The sequence below is a fragment of the Ochotona princeps genome, chromosome 12, assembly GCF_030435755.1.
Source record: "Ochotona princeps isolate mOchPri1 chromosome 12, mOchPri1.hap1, whole genome shotgun sequence".
NCBI lineage: Eukaryota > Metazoa > Chordata > Mammalia > Lagomorpha > Ochotonidae > Ochotona > Ochotona princeps.
Window position 1 is genome coordinate 25,353,289 of NC_080843.1, and position 19,134 is coordinate 25,372,422.

Below are 19,134 nucleotides of genomic sequence, written 5' to 3' on the forward strand. Positions count from 1 at the left end.
TAGATATTTACAATGCCATGAAGTTAAATGACATGTTACTAGATATGACAGTCTCCACTATACATCCCTTTAAATGAAAAACCACAAAACAAAATCAACATCAGGGAGAAAAAAGAAATTAACAACACCATGAAGTTAAATAACATGCTACTAAATGACTAACGTGTACCTGAAGAAATGAAAATCAAGAACCTTCTTGCAGAAAATGATGCTACTGTATGATCTAGGAGTCATTGAATGATTTAATCAGAAGAAAGTGTTTTGAAGAGATGAAACTAACAAAACAACAAAACCCATGCGATAGTTTCCGCTGATTTTTTGTTGGTGAAGTGTGTCTCTTCGAGACAATAAATTGTTGGGTTTTGTTTTTTAATCCAGTCTACTAATATATAATGTTTCATTGAGCTTAAGCCATTTACATTCAGGGTTAATATGTACAGGTGGTACTTTGGTCCTGTCATTTTAGGAATGGGTTGTTCATTGGTTTAGTCTTCTGTTGTCATTTTACTGGGATGTTCTTCGCCTTTGCCTTTGGTTTTGGTACGTGCTATTCCTCTTCTCTGCCAAGAGAACATCTTGAAGTATCATTTGTAGGGCAGGTTTGGAAGAAGCAAATTCTTTTAACTTTTTTTTACTGTGGAAGAATTTTATTTCATTTTCAAAGACAAAAGGAAGCTTTCCTGGATAAGTTAACCTAGGCAGACATTTTTTTTTTTTCTTTTAGAATCTGGAATATGTCACTCCATTCTCTTCTTGCCTGTAGAGTTTCCTGTGAGAGATCTCTTGTGAGTTTAATTGGCAATCCTTTATATGTCAATTGATTTTTTTCATGTGCACATTTAAAGATCTTTTCCTTATGTTCAATTGAAGAGAACTTGAAAATCATGTGTCTTGGTGAAGATCGCTTTTGATCAAACCTGTTGGGAGTTCTGTGCCCCTCATGGATCTTGTTTCCCAATTCTTTCTCCAGATTAGGGAAATTTTCCCTTATTATTTCATTAAATATATCTGTAAAACCAGTTTTTCTTTCTGCACATTCTGACACTCCCATAACTCTTATATTTGGCCTCTTGATAGTGTCTTTCAATTCTTGAATACTTTTTTTGGCCTGATCCAGCTCTGCTTCCAGTTTTTTGTTTGCTCCCCCTGTGATAGGAAATATCTTCCAATTCTGAGATTTTTTCTTCTGCTTGCTTCATTCTGTTTTGGAGACTCTCCACTGTACTTTTAATTTGCTCTACTGTATTCTTAATTTCTAATATATCAGCCTTGATTTGCTTTATTACTTCCTTAAATTCTTTGAACTCTTGTATGTGCTTCTCATTGTTGATCAGAACCTTTAAAATGAGTTTTATGAATTCTGTGTGCCCCATTTTCTCGATGTCTTCCTCAGTTAACTCTGAGGTTGGCATAGGGTTTTGCTCCTTTGCAGGGGAGTTTTCAGTAATATTCATTGTGCTTTTGTCTCTTCTTTTATTCTTGGTCATTGCACTTCTGGTTAGCAGAGTCTTCTCTTTGCGGCAGGTTTCTAAGCTGTGTCACCCACAGGTGTACAATGAGATTTTACTTATTGCCATTGGTACTCAACTTTTTGCTTGCAGCCACTTGTGCCACAACCTCCAGCAAGTTCCAGGTCTGGGTTCTTATGTTAGATTTCTGTGGTCTCCACAGCCCCAGCTCCTGGCTCACCACTCTCCACCTCCTGTGATACTGTGCTGAGGATGCACCGTTGTCTCTGCAACCTTTCTCCCACTTTCAGTTGGAGCAGGTACCAGGATTAGAGAAACACCAGGCGTCCTATATAGTTAGGTTGTTGGTGGCACTGAACTTGTCAGAACCTGTTGGACGTTAGGTCTGGGTGCCACTTGGACCTATTTGACCCGTACAATGCCACAGTCGGTATTATTTTCCTGTGGGACCAGTGCAATCCAGTGAACTCAGCGAGTTCTCGCGAGCTCAGCACAGGCGCAGTTCACTGTTGTCTTCTGCAGTCCTAAAGCTATTGCCACAGTGTGCAGAATGGCTCCTAACGTACCACTGCTAGAGTTCTTGATCTGCTGGCCGTCAGGTCTTACTTAGGGTTACCCAGACCTGTCTTGGGTGAAACCTGTAGAATGCCACGTTGCTGCAGTTCACTGAGTCAGAAATGAGTTCACTCCCAGCTCAGCGTATGCTCAGTCCTTTCCCTTGCCTTTGCCTCCTTACACAAAATGCCTCCCAATTCAGCTCTAGGGGACTGACCGGACTGTGAAATCCACCCTGTTCTCGCACTGTCCGTCTGGGATCTGCTGCTTTGTCTCTGCTCCTGATCAAATCAAACGGACCAGCAGGATGGACAGTTCTTTGTCTGGGCTCACATCCCAAGCTCCCAGTGAAAGTCCCTTCCCACCTGGTTGCTGGTGGAGTTCCGGCTGCTGGTGGAGTTCAGATTGCTGTTAGCTGAATGCCGCTGGAGTATCAGTCATTGCAACATCACACCATTGTGTCTGCTGCTTTCCTGTGTCTGTCAGTTTCCAGGTACCCTTCTGCTGTTGTTCCATCCTTTCTTATTTCGTGGAATATGTCCTCTCTGCTTCATCCTGATTAAATGTTTTTCCGTCCGTTTAAATGTGTCCTTGCCCTATTCCACCATCTTGATTCTCCCCATCAATTTCAGTTAGAGAATTCTGTCCAGTGCCACAGTTACTTATGGGAAGTACCAAATACGCATTTTTAAAAATCAAATACTTAAAAAAAGAAGATATTTATTTTTATTGGAAGGGATGATTTACAGAGAATTGGAGACACAGAAAGAGCTCCCATCCTCTGGGTCAGTCCCCAAATGCTTCCACGATGGAAACTGAGCTAATCCAAAGCCAGCTGCCAGGAGCTTCTTCTGGGCCTCCCATGTGGGTGCAGTGTCCCAAGGTTTTGTGCCGTCCTCCACTGCCTTCCTACGTCATTAGCAGGAAGCTGTATGGGAAGTGGAACAGCCAGGACACATGCCAGAGCTCATTACAGAAAAAACTGAAAAGCTCAGTGTGTTCTTTCCTCAGCTTTGTATAGAAATAAAAAGCCAGGAGTTGGTTGCAGACAGAGAAGTTTTATTTGTAAAGTGACCAATTGAACATGCAAAGAAGAGGGAAGTCAAAGCACCTCCCAAGAGAGAGCTGGAGATGGGGTGCCTTTTGAAAGGAGAGGGGGAGAGGCACCAAAGGTTTGAGAAAAGATTTTGGAATTTTACCCTGACTCCTCCTTGTTGGGCAGGAACTAGCAGGTAATATGTTCCACATTATTGGTCTCTTAGTTAGAAAATGCCTGGGCAGCTCTTGTGCCACCCACTTAATAGTGTAGCCAAGATTCTGGCAGGTTTGAATGGTCTCTGCACCCATATGAGATGCCATGATTGGGAGTGGAAGATTAGCCAGTTGTGTCACTGTGCCAGCCCCAAATATCAAACAATTTACCAAAACCAGTGAATTGATGAGCGAAGGACTGATTTTCAGGTGATTCACTATTTTAAGCTCCTACTGTATGCCTGCATTTATTCAACTACAATCACATATATAGACTTACCTATTCATAAAGCAAGTACTATTATTTTTTTTAATTTACATTTTTTTTCCTTTTTTTGGAAAGTCAGTTCTATAGAGAAAAGGAGAGATCTTCCATTTGCTGGTTTACTCCCCAAGTGGCTGCAATGGCCCAAGATGAGCTAATCTAAAGCCAAGAGCCAGGAGTTTCTTCCAGGTTTCCACATGGGTGCAAGGTCCCAAGGCTTTGGGCCGTCTTTCACTGCTTTCCCAGGCCACAAGCAGGGAGCTGGATGGGAAGTGGAGCAGCTGGGGTCGAATTAGTGCCCACATGGGATCCTGGAGCATGCAAGGTAAGGATTTTAGCCACTAGACTATCACACAAGGCCCAGCAAGTATTGTTATTTTTATGCCATCCGTAAAGAATATAAAGCCCCAAATCTTATTTAAAATGTGTTGTTTGTGCCTATTTATTTTCTATTACAAGATTCATATTTTTAAATAAGCCATTGTTGTCCACTCAGGCTACTGTCACAACATAGCATTCAATTGGTGGCTTATCATTGAGGGAGATTTTATTTTTCCCAATTCTGCAAGCTAGAAAATCCTAAATCAAGGCACAGTACGATTCAGTAGATGGTGAGAGCTTGTTACTCACCCATAGTGCCTTACTAGCTTACTATACTAGCTTCTTATAGGAGCAAAGCAGTCCCCTAGTCTCTGTTGCATAAAGGCACCAATCTCACTCTTTTGGGCTCCACCTTCATGAACTACTCAGTACCCCCATATACTCACTTTTAAAATCATCTCTGTGAGAGTTGAGATTCAATGTGTGAATTTGGGGAAACAGAAGCGTTCCGATCATAGCAAATTCCTTAGAGGAGTATAGCATCATTGAAGGAGAACTCATCTTAGAAACCAATTTTGGAGACATGGAAGAGTGAGATATGTCTTTTAATTATTAAAAACAAAACCAACCAACCAAACAAACAAAAAAGTCAGGCTTGCAAAGTACAGCAACATAAGTCCAGGCATTCAATTTCAAGACTTTCTCCTGAAATGAGATTCAACAGCTTTTGTGCTCAGTGAAATCTTTGTATTGTATATTCATCCTCCCCTGCTAAAAGTCTTTTCTTCCTCTTGTTTTAAACTTCGGTATAGCTCAGTTTTACCTGTCGAAAATGGCTTTTCAATTTAGGGCACCCTTTAAATAGCCTTTTCAAAAGCAAGAAATAAAGTAAGATACAATTGAGATGCTTAGGCTGTGTACCTTGACTGCAGCCAGGGGAGATGTGGGTGGCATAGTCTACCCTACCCCCACGTTCCCAAGTCTGCAGCAGCCCTGCTGATGCGGCAGAAGCAAACTGGGCTGTTTCCGACTGGTAATTTCCCCTCTTTGTTTGATGCCTCCTCTGTGGAGAGTCTCCCATTTGCTCAGGGTTTTTTGAGTCCAACTGAGAATGACAAAAGAAAAGAGTGCATTTCAGGTTTTAGTGAGTTTTCTACTCTATTGATTTGTGGTGCGGTACGTGTTTAATATCAGCTGTAATTAAGTGTCAATCAACAGTCACATCAAATCTCTATTTTTATGTCTTGAGTTGTAGGCTACCTTACATTGATTTCTGAACATCTCTTGCTTTTGATTGTTAACTCTGAAAATGTTTAAAATGGGAAAAATCGTGCACAACTCAGTAGCGCAGTGGTTAAAGCCCTCGCCTTGCATGCACCAGGATCCCATATGGGCATCAGGTGGTGTCACAGCATCTCCATTTCCCATTCAGCATCCAGATGATGGCCTGGAAAAGCAGTAGAGTAAGGCCCAAGACCTTGAGATCTTACATCTGCATGGGAGACCCGGAAGAAGCTCCTGACTTCAGATTGGACTCAGTTCTGGCTTAGGGAGTGAACCAGCGGATGGAAGAGCTTTCTTTCTCTCCTTCTCTCTGTAAATCTGATGTTCCCATAAAAATAAATTAAAAAATTAAACATGAATAAATAAATAGAAAGCAAATGAATGCTATATGTTAGCTATCACACACAATCAAATTCTTACACATAGCTGATTACTGCAGCCAAGTCCTCTTTTCAGCATAAGTTTGCTGCCATTAAAGCCAAAACACCAGATGCAGTGTGTTACCGAGGAGGTTCTTCTATTCCGCCAAGGTAGGAACAGGAGCTTGGGTGGAGGGGAGAGAGAAAGACGGGAACTGTCGCTTGCCGTGATGGCAGGAGGGGGCTGCAAGGGGAATGGGGAGGGGGCAAGATGAAGGAGAATGGGGGAGAGCAGGGCCAGGGAGTGGCAACATACACAGGGAAGGAGGAAGAAGTGGATGGGATGGCAGCCGTGCATGGGTGGATCAGGTTGTCAGAACCATAGGGGATTGATAGGTGGGTGGGGAGAAGGGGGAGGAAGTGAGAGAGATTAATAGGTGGAGTTGGTGCCATGAGGTTACAACAGATTGGTGGACAACTGGATTGGCACGAAACCTGCAAGCCACAGAAAGGGGAAGCAGATATTTAAACCAGTGCAGTGTCCAAAATGGTGGGGACTTTCGGGACTGATGTTCGAGTTAGTGGTCACACTAATTTTTTTTTTAAAGAATGTGAACAATCTTTACTGGAAAATTCAAGGTTGCTTAACAATGTTTAAGAGTCCTTGTTCAATTGGGTGGAGCAGAAATGACTCCAGAAGTTTGCCCAGAGATCAAGCTGACACTCCCAACCAGAAATGTTTGGAATGCCAAATCCTCCTAATCTAGTCTGTGCACAGAAGGTCAACACCCACCAAGATGAGTGCCCTGCACTGCAAGTCACAAGCATGGGCAAATAAGGAGCTGTTGCCATCTCCCATCCCTGTGCACAAGGTGTGTAAAAGCCCAGTGCTCCATACCCTGTGCAGCCACTTCCCTCACGTGGTCATCCTCCTGCCATGTGGAAGTGGCCCCAGGCTGTCTTCACCCAGGAAGCAGTCCTTCACACTGTCTTCCCTGATTAATTAAACTAAAACACTTTCTCTTTTTCTTTTCTCTCAATTGCTTGAATTCTCTACCAGCAGGCTACTGCTCTGGAGACGTGGCCTTGCTGATTGGCCTTGGCTACCGGAGACAAATCTCAAGTGTGTTTCCTGTTGTGTGGTGTGGTTTTGTTTCCCATATCACTTTGACTTTTACTCTGAGGGCTTAAGAATATGGAGCTGAGGAGGATGGCCAAGGGCCAACCACTTGGGCCGTCTTTCTGTTTTCCCATGTGTATTATCAGGGAGCTGAACTGCAAGGGGAGCAGCCAAGACTTGAATTGGCAATCATTTGGGATATCAGAGCAGGTGTCAGTTTTACCTTTTAAGACAATGCCAGACATATGTGTTTCTTATGAAATGTCTGTCTGATATGGAGTAATGACTAGCCCACGTTTTTGTCGCCAGTGATTTATCTGCATGCAAAGCCTAAGTGTGTGCTCAAAGCTGGCAGGCATGCTGCAGCGTTAGCTGCCCTCATTGAGTTTCAGGGCCATTATTTTATATGATCTGGAGGCTCAGGGGTGTCTGGAGTGGCATCAAGTGCCTGATGGGAGTAGGAGTGTCAATCATGATAATATTACAGTTAACTGGAGGTCATTGTAGTGGGAGGAAGCCAGCAACTGTACTGGTTAGATTTTCCTTGCACTGGTGATTTTTGTAAGTTGCAGTTTTCTGTGGCTCAGAAGGGGGATGAGACTTGGGTATAATTATTCTGTCCAGGTGGGGCAGCAGCACAAAGCTGGCTACAAGGAGTGGCAGGTGACCTCAGCCTACCCTTGCCTGAATCATTTTTGGTATTTTTCAGCTGTGTGCAAGAGTCAGGGGGAAAATTACTGCTTGTAACAATTAGCGATAGAATTCAGGAAGGACTTTGTTAGGAAAGAGAAGTTGTCATCCTCATGGTAGAAGACCTGAATTTTAAATGACTTAGAACATAAAAGCAGAGGAAGAGAGGCATTCCAGAATATTTCATTTCTTTGGTTTCATACATAATGTTTGATGTCAGCAATTCACAAAAAAATGTTTAAAAAATGAGGACTGATTTCAATACAGGGACATTCCCAAAATAATTTTCATGTTACAAAAGTTGTATAAGAATTACTTTAAGATAGCATTGTAATGGCCTGGCACAATGGCACAATGGCACAATCTGGTAATCCTCTACCTTACAGGTGCCAGGATTCCATATGGGTGCCAGTTTGTATCCTAGCTCTTCTACTTCCTATCCAGCTTCTCGCTTGTGAGCTGGGAAGACAACAGAGGATAACCCAGAGCCTTAGGACTCTGCACTCATGTGGGAGACTGGGAGGAGGCTCCTGGCCTCTGGCTTCAGATTGGCTCAGCTCCATCCTTTGTGGCCATTTGGGGAATGAGCCAGGAGATGGAAAGTCTTTCTCTCTTGCTTGCTCCTTCTTTCTGTAAATCTGCCTTCCCAATAAAAATAAATGAATCTTTTTTAAAAACCATTGTAGGGCTCGGTAGCGTGGCCTAGTGGCTAAGGTCCTCGCCTTGATCCCATATGGCCGCTGGTTCTAATCCCGGCAGCTCCACTTTCTCTCTGTCTCTCCTCCTCTCAGTATATCTGACTTTGTAATAAAAATGGAATAAATCTTTATAAAAAAAAAAACATTGTAGACTCAACTTCAGGGTAATCTCTCAAAATAAAGCCCAAGCATATGTTTACTTTTTACAACTAGTGATGACAACCAACTTAAAAATGATTTTAATATGGTACAGCTATTGGCAAATATATCCAGGAAACACCTAAACAGCCAGAATCATCCCACAGCCAGAATCAGGGATTCTTAATCCAAAAGCTATCCTGGACAATTTGACAATTTGCCTGTCCATGGATAAAGTGATCCTAGGGGCATTTAAATACCACCTGCTGACTCACTTTATTCATATCTAGAATTTCAATCTGAGAATGTTATTGATTTCAGTTCGATGGATTCTTTCATTTTTTTTAAACATTTCTTTATTTTTTAGATTTGAAAAACTGAATTACAGAAAGAGATGGCAGACTGGGAGTGAAAGGGATAGGGATGGAGATGCAGAGAGTAAGAGAAACCTCCTATTCACTGGATTATACTCCCAAATATTAGGACCTACAGGACTGGCCCAGTCTTCAGCAGGAGCTCAGAACACAGTATATATCCCAACAACTTTGAGCCGTAGCTTTCTATAGGGTCAACGTGAGCAGGTAGCTGAAACTGATAGCAGAGTGGGACTAGAACCCATGCACTTCGACATGGGATGCAGGCAAGCCAAGATCTGTCTTAACCTTTGTGCCAAACATCTTTCCTATGGTTACTTAAAAAAAAAAAAAGATTGTTTTTGAAAATGTAGATTTACAGAAAGAAGGAGAGATAGAGAGAGCTTTCATCCACTGGTTCACTCCCCAAGTAGCCACAACTGCAGGAGCTGAGCCAATTCAAAGTCAGGAGTCAGAAGCTTCTTCTGGGTCTCCCACACAGGCACAAGGTCCCAAGAGTTTTTGCTGTCCTTGACTGCTTTCTAAGGCCAAAAGCAGGGAGCTAGAAGGGAAGTGGGGCAGCTGGAACACCAATTGATACCCATATGGGATCGTGGTATACGTAAGGAGAGGGTTTAACCAATGACCTAAGACACCAGGCACTCCTATGACTACCTTTAAGCTTGCATTCTTTCAAAAAACAAACAAGACAACAAAAAACAGATCCCATCTATGAATTTCATTGGTCTCAGTGGTTACAAACCTACTTTTGTCTTCATTTTTCTGACTTCAGAAGCATTTGACAAGACTGATCACTCTCTCCTTCAATATGCTCTCCTGGCTTTTTGATAGTTCTCTCTCTCTCTCTCTCTCTCTCTCTCTCTCGCTCTCTTCCAGTCCTCCCCCTCCTTCCCCAAATGCACAAACATAAACACTAACACTTTCTTTGAAGAGTGTTTCTACATGTTTGGAGCTGTGCTATTATTGGGGTGTACTACACTATCCTTGAGACTCCCATCATTGTTTCTCTCTCTTTTTAAAGATTTACTTTTATTGTAAAGGCAGGTTTTACAGAGGGAGAGGAGAGGCAGAGAGAAGTTTTTCCATCTGCTGATTCACTCCCAAAATGGCTGTTAATGGCCAGAGTTGAACCTACCCAAAGCTAGGAACCAGGAGCCAGGAGCTTCTTCTGGGTCTCCCATGTTGATACAGGGTCCCAAGGTTTTGGGCCATTCTCTGCTGCTTTCCTAGGCGAGAAACAGGGAGCTAGAAGGGAAGTAGAAGAGCTGGGAAACAAACCAATGTCTATATAGTATGTCTGTGCCACAGGGCTGAGGATGAGCCTACTGCACCACCACATCGGCTCCCATCATTATCTCTTATTTTGACTATAGTCATAGTTACTTAATATTTACTCTGTTCTCCAGTCTGCATTGGAAGAATCATTTTAAAAATGAAAGTATAAGGGGTCAGTCCTATGACTTAGGAGGCTAAGCCTCTTTCTGCAATGTAGGAATCTCAGATAATCCCTGGTTTGTGCTCCAGCTGCACCAGTTCTGATTCAGCTCTCTCCTTATGGTCTGGGAAGGCAGCAGAAAACAGCCCAAATCCTTGGTTCCTTGCACTTATGTGAGAGACACAGCTCTGGCCATTGCAGCCATTTGGGGAATGAACCAGCAGATGGAAGATTTTCCTTTCTGCCACTCCTTCTCTGTAAATTTGGTTTTCAAATGAAAATGTAATAAATCTTTTATATTTTAAATGAAAATGTAAGCCCGTAACTCTCTTGTTAAATTTTTTTGCTGTATTTAACATGAAGTTCCAACTCCTTAAAAAACACCCAAACTGTGTCTCCTGATTGCTGCCGTTCCTTTGTCCATTCTCCTTATTTTTTTGTGATGGTTCATTTGCACAAAGCTTTTCCTCATCTGTCAAATGGCATCAGCTACTTCATTCTTCTATCCCCGCACACAATGTTGTGCAAAGTACATTCTTTTGTGTAAGATGGGGCTTTCAAAAGCACTGATTAACAGAAATATTTGTGACTTGGAAAGAAGAGAGCAGACAAATGCCTGGGGAGAATTGAATAGAAGTTCAATATTTAAGGAAGTGGGGATGTTTACTCATCTGCAATCTTGCATCACGCCTTCATTATTTACTTAATAGCTGTATCAGCTCCATAGCACTCAGTTTGTGTAAATATCCAAGATGCTTATAAACATTAATTCATTTACTTAATTACTAGTAGAGCTACAAACCAAACTCTAATTTCTGTTGCTTTAGTTATTAGGCAACATACTACACCTCTATGAAATGTCATGCTTGAATAGAATGAATGTTTTAAATCTTGAGATGAAGCCATTATAAGTTATGATTTTGAATAATGCCTGACTTTGAAAACTCTTGCTTTTTTCTGTTTATCTTTAATTAATTTATTCAATATTTAATGAGAGCCTTCACACATAATAGGAGCTGTACAGACAAGGATGGGCACTATTAAGACTTATAACTACCCAGGCCTCAATTTGCCTTTCTTCTCTTGATGCTACTCCCTGCTCACATTACCTTCCATAATTTGGATAAACCTCTTCACAGCCACCTAGGTGAACTTGAAGTTCAAAATGCACATAATTGATTATGAATTCATCATGTTACATGCTTGCTGCATGCATGTGGTCCTATGGACTAAATTCTTATCTCCTTTCACACACTCCATCCTGGCCAAGCTGAAATCCTAGTAGGAGCATTTCATCCATTGTACCCCCTTCTTTCATTGCCTCTATCATTGTATTTGTCCTTTTTTCTATTGCAAAGCCCTTCCTTTGATTACAGCACAAGAAAGATCATTCACCTAGTATGTGAACACTCATCTTTGTCTAGCAAAGTGCTAAGTTAAGGACTGGATCAATGAGGTACGGGTGAGAGCCTCAGCATGCAGGGGCTGCAGCACAGAAGGGGACGTTATGGGCAGTTACAAGATCCTTCATAGTTTATGAACTTCTGTGGAAATTCATCACTGCCATTGACCATGAAAATGATGAATGTGCTGATCAGAGCCATGCTAAGAGCTTGGGCACAAATGTGCAGGGACTTGGTAGTAGAGGAAGAGGATTATCCACTCATGTGGAGCACAAAGGTAGTGCCCAGCAGTTAGTTGGTAGCTGGGGATATCTGCTTCATATATTAAAATGCTAGAGTTTCACTCTCAGTTCTGTATCCTACCTAGCACCTCCCAAATGTCTACTGCGCGAAACAGCTTGTAAAGGTTCACGTTCTCCCTTCCCCGTCACTCACATCGGAGATCCAGATATAGTTCTTCAATTGTACAGATTTGGGGAGTGAATCAGTAGACAAAAGATCTTACTTTCTCTTTCTTTCTGTTTTACTCGCTCATATTTTTCAAATAAATGCAGAACAACAACAATAACAAAAAATGTGGAATTGGGACCAGCTGCCACAGGCAGTTTATAAAAAATAAAATAAATTACATCATGATTTGATAAGAAAGAGCAGGAAAGAATGTGCCTGCAATTTTATGTTCACAGACTACTGGTGCTGGAGACCAAGGTCATATTGTGGATAGTGGTCCATGAGTTGGCAAAAGCCATAAATCAGGATTGAGGTCTGCAGGTGAAGTTCCTCAGTTAAGCAACAGTCCAAGGCCACAGAACTGTGTGATTTGAGGTTATCCTTGTGACAGTCACAAGGATATAATTTCTGAGCTTGAGCATGCATTAGCTTCCTGAACATCAAGTGTTGGCTGGTTAACACCAATATGAAGTGTGACTATCAAAGTTTGTACCACATCAATTCATGCACTTTGACTCCCCTAGCATTTCAATAGAAGATTGAGGAAGGGAGCCTTATAAGTTGAACTCCTTCCTTGCAGAGGAGACTTCTCTCTGGCCCCTCTGCATTGATAGTCTTTATCTTGTGTCTTTCTCATTTTTTATTTCTCAATTGGACATCACCTCCCTCCTCAGTCCTGTTCATGCTGCTGTTGGCTGAGGTATCAGGTTAAGCTATTGCCTGCAGTGCCAGCATCCCATGTGAGCACTGTTTTGATTACTGGTTGGTCAGTTAAATCTCGTTGCCTATTAATGTGCTTGGAAGAGCAGCACGTGATCCATGCACTTGGATGACAGCTACCCGTGTGGAAGATTCCGATGAAGTTCCTGCTTCCAAATGTCAGCCTAGTCAAGCCATTGCCATTGTGGCCATTTGGGGAGTGAACCAGTGAATGGAAGAGCCCTGCTTGCCCTGTCACTCTGCCTTTCAAATAAATCAATACTTTTTTTTAAAGGATTTATTTACTTTTATTGGAAAGGCAGATAAACAGTGAGGAGGAGAGACAGAGAGGGAGATATTCCATCTGATGATTCACTCTCCAAGTGACTGCATTGGCCGGAGTTGTGCCAATGTAAAGCCAGAAACTTCTCCTGGGTCTTTCAAGCAGGTCCCAAGGTCTTGGGCTGTCCTTGACTACTTTCCCAGGCCACAAGCAGGGAGTTGAATGAGAAGCGGGGTCGCTGAAATTAGAATCGGGACCCATATGGGATCCTGGAACATGCGAGATGAGGACTTTAGCTGCTAGGCTATCCCTCCAGGCCCAACTAATACAGAAGGAGAAACATTAGCTAAGATGAAGCAGAGAGGGCACATTCCAGGAAACAGGAGAGAATAAACCAATAGCAAAAAGGCAGCTGGACACTAACAGACACAGACAGTGGATACAACAGTGTGGTGTTGCAGTGAGCAGATACTCCAGCAGCAGTCAGGTGTGGTGATCTGAACTCTACCAGTGGCCACAGCTCTACCAGTAGCCAGGTGGGAAGGAGAGTTAACCGGGAGCTCAGGAGGTGAACTCAGACAAAGAACTTCCCATTCTGCTGGTTTGTTTGATTTGACAATGAAATGCTGGACTGTCTGGCATTGTCTGTACCAGCAATGTCAGGGCACACTCAAATAGTAGACTGATGGACTTATGACTGCTTGTGAAGGACTATATTATTGTGATAATACAGGGAAAATCAGTCGTGGGGTGAGAATTTGGGGAGGGGGTGGAGAAATCTCAGACCTTATGGAATTGTACCATAAAATTAAACAACAACAACAACAAAAAACAACACTTGAGAATATCTTGAGGTATTCTCACATAAGAAAGTACTTAACAGTGAAGTCTACTTATTGTTTTAAAAAGTACCATGAAGGTACAGTAAAATAATTTGAAACAAGTCCATGAATAGATCACAAAAGATAAATGGAAGTTAGAAATAGAGTATAAAAGTAATCAAGAATTTAATAATGAGAGCATTTGAAATCGCTGAGGAATTGATAGGCTATTCAGAAGCTTCTTTTGGATAATTGGCTAATTATTTTGAGAAAAGCAAAGCTGAATTACCACTTGAATCTCTTTTCTAAAATAAATATCAGAAATGCAAGTATTTAGAAATAGAAAGAGAAACTTTCTTTCTAGCACCAGAGGATATTCTTAAGTTTTATTTTTGATAGGAGGAATATGTCCTTGTGTAGCATTGCACAGTTGGGAGATTATAGTCAACAATAAAGTATCATGTATTTTATTTTCTGAAGAGTTTCTGTAGTGGAAAAGGTTCTTTTACTTCAGAAATCAGGAAAGAAATTATCAGCTAAATCACAGAAGAATTACAACTTTCTATTGCCAAAAAATTCACAATGCCAAGGAAATGACAACTTTAGAAAACATTTGCAAAATATAATCCATAGCCACATTTCCTTAAAATACAAAGAAATCTCACAATAAAAAAATGAGCAAAAGCTTTAAGCAACGTGTAGCAGAAAAAAATGTTACAAGTAACTATCTATATAAGATGCTAAAATTCATTAAATATGCAAATTTAGACAATGAGAAACCATTTTTTTCCTATCACATTGGCAATACTAAAATGTATTTTAACAATCATGTTAGCTACAAGAATACACATGCTTTCAAATCATGTTGAAAAACAATTTAAAAATATGTTTTCCGTGGCCCAGAAATCCCTCCCCGACATGCAGGTCAGTTCTGTCCCTTTAGGTAAACAAAGACACAAGTGTGAAGAAGTCACAAATGCCTCAGAACGGAAACAATACAAGTGCTCATTAATAGGGAAAGTGTTCATTCCTGCACTACTTTGTAACTATAATTAGAACAGGTCAATTTAGCTACTTGGATGAAAAGTTGACCGACACATCAGTGAATGAGAAAGAAATGTGCAGAGCAGAGATGACCAAGTAGACTGCAGTGTTCTGTATGACGTATGCACATATTGTCATGTTGACAGGAACCCATTAAGGTGGCCACATCTGGACAGACACTGAAAGAAAGGAGAGATGTCAAGGATACAGTATCGTCTGCTATTTCTTATGTAATATTTGAATCATGTTTATAAACATAGCTAAGGATTATTTTATAAATTTTAGATTTTTCCTAAAATGACAATTCTCATTACCTCTGCCACTTTTTTTAAATTTATCAAACAATTCTGTGTATTCTGTGATTTTCCTGCCCCCAGTTCCCACCTCCCACCCCCAATTGATTTTTCCCAGATTGTCACACTCTTCATAAGGAGTTACAATTCCATCAGTCTGCTTAAATAGTGTGTCAGGACAATACTGGTACAATGTACCTCTGTCACTTTTGACTAAGACAATTATCCAGGAATCATTTGCATTTTTAAAGATCTTTGTGCTAAATGGTGTGTCCAGAAATTGAAATCTTCACACTCAATAATGTGACAGACCCTTTTGGGTGTTAATTTTTGTATTTATGATGCGTTCTAAAAGAAATACTGAAATCTGTGCATGTTATATTGAGGTTGGTTTTGGCATGAGCAGACACTCGTGCTGCTACGGTAAGGCAGCCATTTATTTTGGCATTCTGTGCATCTGACTTTTTTCCTAGCCCTGTGATTTCTTTATTTCCCTAAGGGTTTGGCAGAAAAATAGATTTCCTATCATTATCATTAAATTGGTTGCTTCCTAGCAAAATGAGAATGGGGAAATGTCACCTTTTTATACACAGCCTAATTGCTGAACACGGAAGCTTGGAATGGAGTGACAGGCATAGCTAATTCAGTGAGTGATTTGTGATTCTCATGTTTTCCAGAATTTTGGAAGGTGTAAGAATAGCAAATACAAGTTAGAGTGAGGGAGGCATGGTCAATTTTCCCTCTCTCTCTGTCTCTCTGTCTCTCGTCCTTCAGGTACATTTATTTCCAGGATTTTAGTCAATTCCACTTACTTAATTCAAAAGCAAGCTCAGCATCAACCTCTTCAGGGGGAAGAACAGGGTCAATACTGATAATCTCTACCTATATTTTCTACTCTGAATTCCACACCATTCATTAGATAGAGATTGTCCACCGGTAATCTTTTAAAATGTAAAAATTTCGTAAAACGAAATTCAGCAATAACACTTGAACAAAGATCCAGTTATATGATGATAGCAAAAAATTATTGACTGTCACACTTTAGCTTGTAATAATAATGCAATACAGAAGACAAACACAACCCCAACTTATAATTATAGTGTTCGGTGGTTTTAATAAAATTAGATGTATATTAAATAACAAAATCTCAACTATTTTAAATGTATATTAATTTTACTAAACATTGAACATAATAACAGTGGAGTCAAAATTCAACTTAGCTAATTTTTTCTTACAATTTATTTATACAATTTAGAGGCAGAGTGACAGAGAGGGAGAGTGAGCAAGATCTTGTCTTTGTTCACTCCCCAAATGGTCTCAATGGCTAGGGCTGTTCCAGGCCAAAACCAGGAACCAGGAACTCCTTCTACGACTCTTCCTACATTTTTGGGCAATCTCCTACTGGTGTCCAGTATGCACTGGCTGGAAGCTAGACTGGAAGTGGAGCAGCCAGACCTCAAACTGTTGCTCTGATAAGGGATGCGGGCAACCCAAGCAGTAGCTTAACCTGACACACCACTAGCTGTACCCCTACTTTAGCCAATTTATTGGAAGACATGACATCTTCCTTAAAAGTGATATATTATTTTTGAAATCGTGGCTTATAAATTATTTTATGAGGAAAGTCTCTCATTTGTTTTCTGTGGCTTTCAAGGAAAACATGAAACTCTAGTGACAGGAACATCTTTATTTCATTTCTTGAAATGGAATTTAGACAATTTTATGGAATGTAAATTTTTACTTAACTGGGCCTGGCAGCATGGCCTAGCAGCTCAAGTCCTCACCTTGAATGTGCTGGGATCCCATATGGCTGCCGGTTCTAATCCCAGCAGCTCCACTTCCCATCCAGCTCCCTGCTTGTGGTCTGGGAAAGCAGTCGAGGACAGCCCAAGGCTTTGGGACCCTGCACCCGTGTGGGAGACCCGGGAGAGGTTCCTGGTTCCTGGCTCCAGATTGGCGCAACACCAGCCGTTGCGGTCACTTGGGGAGTGAATCATCGGATGGAAGATTTTCCTATCCTCCTCTCTGTATATCTGACTTTGTAATAAAAATAAATAAATCTTTAAAATTTTTTTTACTTAACTGATAATAGAACATGCTTACATGAAATCATTTAAAGAATTCAAAAATTTATAAATAAAAATAGACATCCCCTCTATTCCTTTTTGCCTTACTGCTTACAGCCAAGCTCAGTCACTCTCTCTTTCAATGTCATTGTCAGGGATTGGCTTTCTCTGTTGTCTTTATACATATTCATTTGTTTCCAGAGAATCTATAGTTAGTAGCTGAAGCATTTTGATGAAGCATGCCTTCAGACCCACATGACATAATTCTATCATCTAATTCGTATTGGTATTGGCATTAGTTACTTGTCTTTCCTTATTATTAAGGAAACTTGTCATTACATCATGAATATTTTGACAATTATCATAAGACTCTTAGTCCTCTTTAAATAATTTACTTTAATAGGCAGTCACCTGCTTATAATTAGTACACAGCTTTAGGCTTATCTTGTGATTCCAATGTTAATTCCATTGTTTTCTTAAACTGATTTCAATAGCTTTTCATTTAGTTGTTGATAAATTCAACAATGATGCTGAATTTAAGAGTACTCTTTTCATAACAAGGAAAATTCCTGTGCTCTTGGAACCATTTCCTCTCTGTATTTTCTAGCTTTGATCAACCATTAGTCTGTCTTCTGTGTCTCCAGATTTTTCTGTTCAACATTTTGCATATGTAGAATCGCACATGTGTGGTGTTTTTTGTGACTGGCCTAGCTCACTGAGGCATGTTTTCAAAGTTCATCCATGTTGTAACATGTGTAAGTACTTGTTAGCATTTTATGACCCAATAATTTTCCATTTCTAGATACATCACATTTTGCTTATCATCCAAATGATGGGCATTTGGGTTACTTCCACAATTAACTATTGCTACCAGAGTACTGTGAATATTTGTGTACAAGTATTATTTTTAAAAATTGATTGTATTCTTTTGGTATATCTAAGTAGTAGAATTGGTGATTAGTATTTGAAGGACAGATATAGGTTCCCATGTAGTGGTGACACCATTCCACAATACCACCAGCTTCAGTTACCCCACATTCTGGCCAACACTTGTTATCTTCTGTTAGTTAAACAGGTGCTTCCACAGTGCTATGCTGGTGTTGTGTGGGGAGGAGAAAGAAAGCTTGTTAAACAGGTGCTTCCACAGTGCTATGCTGGTGTTGTGTGGGGAGGAGAAAGAAAGCTCCCCCTGTTGGGACTCCTTGTGCCTGCTGGTGCAGAAGAAGAATCTCTCCAGAGAGTATGAAGGGTGCTTCAGAGGAAATTCTTGTTGTAGCTGGATCCCCTTTGCCAGTTCACTCACATGTTTCTTGACAGAGACCAAGATCCTGTTTGTTGGGCTGTCATTGCTGATGCTTCCTCACAATGTAGATGCTCACTTAGAACAGCAGAGTCTCATGTCTAATTCAAAGGAAGTCCTTCTGGTGGGTGATTTTCAGCCTGGGTTTTGTGTCTCCTTCTTGCATGTGTTGCCTCATTTGTTTGGTATTGCTGCCAGGACCCCTGTGAATCAGAAGGAGCATGAGCCTATCTGGGCTGCCTTCTATTGACAGTGTGGGATTTGGCACGCTGGGCCTGGAAGATCCTTTTATCTAGCTGGAGTGTTGTAGGACACCTTGCCACTGTGTGTTCTTTCCAGTCCTGAAATCACTAATCAGTTCCTTTTCTTCCTTTTACCTTCAGGGGTCTCCAACAGTTGCCACGTTTAGTTCCAAGACTTATGGCTGAATCCAATTATGGCAATCTGGAAGAAATGAAGCCATCTTCTTGTGTCCAGACTGGAAATCGCATCATCTCTTAAGAAGTATGTCCTATTGACTATGCATGTCTGACTTCCTTTGGTGGCTAATTCCATTTTTTAAAGATTTGTTACTTTTAATTGGAAAGGCACATCTACAGAGAGAAGGAGAGAGAGAGAGAAAGATCTTCCATTTGTTGGTTTACTCCTCAAGTGGCCAGAATGGTCAGAGCTGAGCCTATCTGAAGCCAGCAGCCAGGAACCTCTTTCAGGTCTCCCGCATGGGTGCAGGATTCCAAGGCCTTTGGTTCTGCTTTCCAAGGCCATAAGTAGAAAGATGGATGGGTAGTGGTGCAGCCTGGACATGAACTGGCACCC